This window comes from Crocodylus porosus, unplaced genomic scaffold, assembly GCF_001723895.1.
Source record: "Crocodylus porosus isolate Cpor-Errol unplaced genomic scaffold, CroPor_comp1, whole genome shotgun sequence".
NCBI classification, from domain to species: Eukaryota; Metazoa; Chordata; order Crocodylia; family Crocodylidae; genus Crocodylus; species Crocodylus porosus.
In genome coordinates this window covers 176,240,039-176,248,151 of record NW_017728906.1, presented here as the reverse complement: position 1 = coordinate 176,248,151, position 8,113 = coordinate 176,240,039, and the positions used below count along the sequence as shown (strand labels likewise).

General features: G+C 41.4%; 1 protein-coding gene across 2 annotated transcripts in view; it reads left to right on the top strand.

Annotated features, from left to right (window-relative positions):
- The window catches only part of AASDHPPT (aminoadipate-semialdehyde dehydrogenase-phosphopantetheinyl transferase), a 66,029-nt gene that overhangs the window by 27,835 nt on the left and 30,081 nt on the right, over nucleotides 1–8,113 (top strand). The window lies entirely within an intron of this gene.

Genomic DNA, 8,113 nt, shown 5'->3' with positions numbered 1-8,113 from the left:
TCTTTGCTCATCCATAAGAAGCAACTCCTCATCCGTTAAAGTTTTATCATGAGATTGCAGCAATTCAGTCACATCTTCAGGCTCCACTTCTAATTCTAGTTCTCTTGCTATTTCCACATCTGCAGTTACTTCCTCCACTGAAGTCTTGAACCTCTCAAAGTCATCCATGAGGGTTGGAATCAACTTCTTCCAAACTCCTGCTAATGTTGATATTTTGACCTCCTCCCATGAGACACAAAGTGAGCAAATGCTGTTGGAAAAATGGTGCCGATAGACTTCCTCGACACAGGGTTGCCACAAACCTTCAATTTGTAAAAAACCCAATATCTGCGAAGCGCAATAAAGCGAAGCGCAATAAAACGAGGTATGCCTGTACTTAGGATAGAATTATCAACACATTAGGGAATGGCTGGATAGGCTACAGTACTTTGGAAAACAACCTGAGGTTTGTAGTTGGTGGTGGCTGGAGTATAAGTCAACAGTATTTTGTTGCAAAAAAGCCAAAAATACTGAAATATATTAACAGGAGTATTTTAAGCAAGTTAAGGGAAAAGATTCTTCCTTTCTACTGAACACTGGTGAGGCCTCAAAAAAGATATGGACAAACTGGGGAGAGGTGTATGTACAACAAAAATGATTAGACATCTAGGAAATCTTATTTACAAGAAAAGGTTGGAAGGACCAGGAGTGTTTAGTAGAAAGCTATGGGGAGATCTGATAAGTCTTCAAACATATGAAGGGTGGTTATAACGAGGATAGTGAATTGACTGTTTTCTGTACTTACAAGGCACGGGGCTCAGAAATGCTACAAAAATACAGGTCGGATAGGAAGAACTTTTTTACTATGGGGTAGTTAAGCCCTGGAACAGATTACCTAGAGCAGGCGGGTCAAACATATGGCCCACATTCTAGATCCAGTCTACTGGACTACTAGTGGGCAACTGGAAGTTGGGCATGGCCAGGAATGTGGATCACATAATCTGGGGGCCTCAGACCCTGGTGGGCATGGTGCTTGGTGGCAGGAGGGAGAGGCAACATGCTTCAGTGAAATAGTGCCACAAGTAGACGAAATGATACAGCTGTAGAACTGCAATAGTGATAGAGCTGTAGAAGTGAGAGAGCACTAAGTGGATTTTTGTAACATTCATCTTGATAGGATCATTTTAAGTCTACAGTCTTAGATGTGAGGATGTAGTATTTCCCACCCTAAGCTTTCTTCAATATATTCACTTAAGACTTAAAAATTATCAAGGGTGTTTCATCTACTTGATCTGTACTATAACATATTTGTCACTCCAAATCAATCTGGTTTTTGTTTAATAATAGATTGCTTGTGGCACAGTACTCCATATTATAGGAAATAGGTTTTGGAATTAAATTCCTCTGGTTTTGGGAGAATGCTTCTGTTTAGTCTGGATTCCTTATATGCCTTTAAAATATTTATATACCAAACGTTCACATGCATACATACATACAGGAATGCCCAGTGCAGCTAGAATTCATTTGAAAATCTAAAATATTTTATTTTGAAATGGAAGAGAAACTACTGAATATTCACATGTACTTAGAACTTGGGTAAATAGAAGCCAGTTCACTGGAATGCGAAGAAGTGAGTGGTGATTTTTGCCTAAACATAAAAGTGAAGATTTGTCAAAAAATGTGATGTGCCTTGACTATAATAAGACTGTCAGCACTTGCTGTTGACATTTTCATATGGAAACTAAGGAAATATGTTCTGGAAGAAACTATCAGAAGATGGATACATCATTGCTTATGTAATGGCCTCAAAGAGTAGTCATTAACAGCTCAATTTCATTTGAAGGAGTTATCAAGTTGTTCACCTGACAAATCTTCCTTGGGTTCAGTATTGTTGATATATCCATTAATGAGTTAGAGGAAAGAATTATATATATATATATATATATATATATATATATATATTGCACTTACTTTATGCTGGGTAAAGTAGTAGGCCTTTTATAGAGGATCAGATTAATATCAGTGTTGTCTTGATAAACTGGAAACATGATGTGAAATGAATAGGATGGTCTCATTTATTGCTAAGTACCATATTTACTTGATTAAAAGACAATGGCTTATTGACTTTTTATTTAACATGGTGGGGAGAGAACCCCTCATCTTGCAATCAAGGATGAGGTGGCAGGGGCAAGCAACTGCTGCAGTTCCAGTTCTAGCCCCAACTCCACCCTCCAGCTGCCACCTGGCCCCCCTTGCTGTTCCTTCCCTAAAGCCTCAGGCTTCCAGCACACCCAGTCTCCCCCTCCACCCCTCCTGTGCTACTACTCCTTCCCCCTCCTTTCCACCCTCCTACTGTCCTCGCCCCATACCTTTCCTTGCTGCGGCCTTGGAGCGCAGAGCACAGCACAGCCCTGTAGCAACAGGGCTGGCTTTACACTGATGCTACAGAACGGGGCTGGAACCATACTCAGTACCCCCCAGGCTGCAGTGGGGCCAAAGCCTGCCAGAGCTGGAGCAAAGGTAGGGGTGGGGTGGAGGGGCAGGCTGCAGGGTAGAGACTTCAGGGGGAGGAGAAAGCAGGGATCCAAGGCTTTTGGAGCCAGAAGCAGCACTGAGAGGGGAAGTAGGGCGGGGGCCTGAGGCTGTGGGGGTTAGGCACAAAGCAGGGTACGCAGAGCAGGAGGAAGGCAGCAGGAGATAAATTGCATGCCTTTCATACTGCCTGACCCCTACCACTTTTGCTTCCTCCACTGCCTTCCCAGTATTGTCCCCCCTACCACCTGCCTTACCACGTGCCCTCTCACTGCTTCCCTTGTCTGTCTGTCTTTCTGTCGCCATTGCTGCCCCCCTCACTGCCTGAAGTAGTAGGGAGGGATGAATTTATGACAATGCTCCAATAATTACATTCTACACATGGAAAATTGTAATAAATGTATATATTTTCCATGTACATACAGTATCTAATTATTTGAGGGTTGTCATAAATTCAGAGTCGTCTTAGATTCAGATAAATATGGTATTATGAGCAGTCAAATGGATAAATACAAAATGCTGAATGCCTGGCTTGGTTGTAGTACTGTAAAAACATGCAAGAGTACAAGGGATTACAAGTTAAATGAGTCAAGTGTCTAGTTGCTAAGAAATCTAATAACAAATAGGTATATTGCCAGGGAGGTCATACACAAGTCATGGGAAATGTTTTTTTCCACTGTTCACCTCACCTGAAGTCCTGCATTCAGTTTGGGGAATCACATTTCAAGAAAAAATGTGGAAAAATCCAGAAGTGAGCAACAAAAATGAGAAGTCTAGAGAATGTAGCATATAAGAAAAGGTTGGAAGACCTGAGTTTTTTTAGTTTAAAGAAGAAGCGACTAGAGTGGCCTACAGATTGGATGTTTTGATAACAGTCATGAAATACAATACAGGTAGAAAGAAGTGATTGAGTATTTTCTGTGTCTGCAGGGGATAAGTCAAGAAATAGCCAGCCTACATTGAACGAAGGAAGATTTAGGTGACTTATTGAGAAGAATTGTCTATGAGGGTGGCTAAGCACTGGTCCAGCTTTGCTAGAGAAATAGTGAAATCTGTCATTGAAAAGCTTTTTGCTGAGGTGACCCCAGTACTTTTTACCCAAGAAACAAAGAGGACAAAGAGGAGCAGTGTTTTGCTACAGCAGTTGCAGAACTGTTCAAAACCATTTATGTGTGCTTTATGTATGTTAGGGGGCAAATACACATGCATCTGCAACTGGAAGTTTGAACAGTCATCTTCTTACCCTTGTTTTTGGCAAGCATGGCATCAACATTGATGCAGCCTAAACAAATAAATGGTCTTTGTATCTCACTTATTTAGAGCGGTGGAAGGTGTTTTCCTAGCGCACAAGAAACAGTATGCAACCAGAAATCTTATTTGAAATTTACTGTGTAGATATACTATTTCTAGTAATCTACCTATGCATTATAGCACACACATTTGCATAGTGCTCACTCGCAAATAAGACATTCAGCTTGTTTCTAGAAGGCAGAACATAGAAAAAATTTTCCAGGGTCATGACCTAGAGCTATTTTTTTCATGGGGAGGCTGTTGAAAAATGGCTGGTGCTTCTTTCTGCCAGAAAGCACTCAAATTAGCAGCAGTTTGGGGCCAGTTTGCCAATTTGAGAGCAGGTGTGAAAGGGTTAACACTGGACTGCAGCTGATTTTTGCTTGCTGGCTGAGGGAGAAGCTGGCATCCATTTTGCAGCACAGTGTCTTCATGTTTTTACTTTGTACTACTAGTCTGGCAAAGAAAACCAACTTCCCTGCTTAAAACATGCACCCCAATTTTGGAGGGGCTGATTTTTGGGGGGCTGGTGTGTGCAGCATGTAGCTATTTATGGTAAATGAATTCTTTCTCCTGGCAACAGAATAGTTTCTTTTTTTTTTTTTTTTGCTGTTGTATGAAGGGGAAGCAAACCAAGTCTTTTGACTCGGCTATTACATACAGATGCCTCATATACAGTGTCTTTGAAACTCCATGGTAGAACTAGAGTTATGTTAACAACTTGTGGAAAGTCTGAAAAGTTTTTACTTCTTTCTTCTTTTATTAAAAATAGTGCATGGGGAAAACAGTCTTTTACTGTAAAGTTCTGTATGCCTCACAAAAGTTGAATTGGCTGAGAATAAAAGCTAAATCAATACCCTTGTGTGGCAGGGCATGCTGGATCTCTGTCCCTTTCCTGGTCTTTCGGATTTCTCAGTTCTTGAGTTGTGTTCTTTTATCTGTTTCAGAGACACAATCTGCAGTTCTGCTTCTGGACTTAAAATATTCCATGTATCATCTATTTTACCCATCAAGTTTTTTTCCCTCTGTGGGTTTACAACCAGTGATTTTTTTACACTGTCAAAACAGTCTCCTGAAAACCAAAGTAGTGTTTGTTCTAGCACAGGAACAAATCATTCAATCATTAAATTAAACGTTAAATCAGTCTAGTTTGTCCTTCTTACTGAAACACTTGCCATCCTCTAATGGTAGCCTTAGGAAAGTGTAATTTCTTCAGACAGCCTCAGTAGGTCTCTGGGTCCCAGGCCACCTTGAAAGTTTCAGTGGTTTAAAAAACAGATGCAACTTACACTAGTCAGTAAGTGTTGTGCCTTCACTATCATTTGGCAACTCTAGCTATTCCAGAAAAGCCTTTGTAGCATAGACTTGCCATCAGTCTCCCACTCCCCAAAAACTCCTTACTCTTTTTTGAGATAGTGTCTTTAAACTGTCCTGTAGTTCTTGGATCACCTCATGCTTTTGAGGTTTCTTGTAAAAAAAACTTTCCAGTAGGATTAGCTCCAGATCAAGCCAGAATCCTTGAACCAAGTTGTCCTTCAGTTCTCAAGTGTTTTTCCTAGACCAACTTGCAGCACATGTGACACAGGCAACCTCTGTATGGCACAAGGCAGACCAGGGAGGAGCAGGCAGTACAAAGGCAATAGGGCAGGGAGCAGAAAGCAGAGCTGAAGATCAGACTGGAAGTACAGGGTGGGGGGAAGAAAAAGAACAGCGGGCTGGGCAGGGGAGGTGGATTGGAATGGCACTTCAGGAGGGTGCAGGAAATTTGTGGCATACCTGCAAAAAAAGGTGGCTTCCAGTGTCCCTGATCATTCTTTTCCATCCTGTCTCCTTTTGCAGATGGAGTTCTATAGTAGTCTGAATTTAGTATAAATAAATGAATATAGAACAGTTCAAATCAATTATATCTTACCTGAAAATGTTAAGGTGGCCTGTCAAAGGGTGGGGGGAAGGCATCGTAATGTTTTGGTTAACTGTATTGAATTTAGATGGTCAAAAAATTACATTCTGCCTTGTTTTGATTACCCTGTTATTTTCAGGATTAAGAGTGCAATTCACACAATTTAGATTTTACATTTAGAAAATATTACAGCATCACAAAGACAAAATGTTGAGAGCCTATGATGAAGTGGTGGTAATGTTGGTTTTTTAATTTTTATTTTAATAAGAATGAAAACATATTCATTCAGTGAAGGGCACCATTAGCTTATCTATACTAGTACCTCTAATGCTGATCTAATATAGAAAACAAGTGTTAACCTATATCCAATGAATTGTACAAAGTTAAATCTCAAAGACATCTTTTAAAAATTGCACTGTGAGTATATTTTGGGAAAAATTATGAATTTTATAAATTAAGTGTACAAGGTTAAAATTCTCATTTTAACATGTTATTACATGTTCATATTCATTAACCATGCTCTGATTTTAAAATCAAAATCTAAACACTCTTTAAAGAAGCCTGCTTATTTAAATGAAGGCATCCTATTAAAAAAAGTAATGATTTCAAGGGATTTATCTTGGAATTGAATTTATTCTCCCTTTTCTAACACACGTCATATAGTAGCACAGATACATTTCATTTTTTTTGACAGGTCTTTGTCTTTGCTGGTTCCAAGAACAAACTGCCTTGGTATAGTTAAAGTGCATGCGTCTTTGCTGTATAGAATTTGTTAAAGTTACTAAGTTGCTTTCTGTCCTACATCGTTTAGGCGTAACCTTCATTGACTTACAATATGTACTATATTTACTCAAACCTAGGATGAGGGATTTTCCCTCAGTCAGCACTGAGGGGGGAAGACCGTCATCTTAGATTAAAGTACAAGATGGAGCGGGGGAGGAAGGGCAGGTGATTACTACAGCTCCGATTCTGGCCCTGAGCCTAGGTTGGGGCTAGAGTCAAACAGCAGCCCCCTGCCCCCCTGCTCTTCCACTTGCCCTCTACAGTTTCTGCTCCTTACCCCCTTTATTGTCAGGGACAGCTCAGCTCCAGTTGGGGCTGGGTTTGCTTCCAGGCATATAGCACAGGGAAAATCTGTCCCCTACCCGGGTAGTCATCAGCAGTGCCACTGCTACTGCATGGCCTAGCAAGGGGTTTGCTTTCACATGCTGTGGTCTGTGGCCCATCAAGGAACAGAAGCCCCAGCAATGTCTGAGGGTAAGGAGGCAGGGAGCAGGAGCAGAGGGGAAGGGGCAGAGATGGAGGAGTGAATGCAGTGAGGGACAGAGACTGTTGGGATCTGTGGGGGGAAGGGACAGACATTGTGGGTAGAGGGCATGGGGCAGGAGTGGGGGTGGAGGCATGTAGGGGGAGCAGGAAGGCTGCAGGGGGAAGGAAGTGGGGGAGGGGCAGAGAGCAAAGGGGCCTGCCTAACCCCTCCCCCTCCACCCCAGTCACCTGACCTCCCACAGCCACTGCTTTCCCTGCTGTAATAGTGTATGTGTGGGGGAGAACTAATTTAAGATAACTCTCCAATAATTAGATTCTATACCTGAAATATTATAACAAATTTATACATTTTCACATATAAAATCTAGTTATTGGGGGGTCATCTTAATTCAGAGCTGTCTTAAATTTGAGTAAATACAATGTTAAATGAGAGAAGTTAAAATTGTAAAGACAGGCTTACAAATTTAGTAAATGTGTAAGTACAATCATTCAAAACTTTAGCAGAGAATTTGTAGGCACCTGCATATTTGGTCAGTAATCCAAACTTTTTTGAATGTGGGAAATAGCTTTATATTAATAAGACAATGCTAATCATGGTTTTGTTTTGAAAATTGTTGTCATGTTGTTAAGTTTTCTTAAATTATAGCTTTGTTTTTATAATCTGTTAATATCAGGGGAGGAAATAAAGGCAGTGATTCCAAAATAAATAAATAAATAAAGTTGGGGATGGTCCTGCTTTGAAGGAATTGGACTAAATGACCTCCTGAGGTCCCTCCTGTGGTGGGCCAGTAGGGGGTGCTCCTGCATTGAGCCACCCACCTCACTGCACCTGACCACCTTCCAGGCTCCGACTGCCTCCCTGGGGGCGCCTCATGTTCAGCCAACCTCCTTCCTGGATCACACCCACAATCCTGGGGGTAACACCACCACCATCCAGGGTCTGGACTGATCTTGGACTTGTGCCTCTGGGAAACACAGGCCTAGTAGTCCTTAAGGGTACTTAACCTACTGCAAGAACTTAGGGTGCTTCCCTCAGTCTGAAGCAGAAATAGTGGTCTCCCTTATTTAGCTGAACCAAGGGGACCCCAAGGCATAATTTAGACCCTCTCCCAATAAGTTTCCCATGCTAGGTATAAAGGAGAA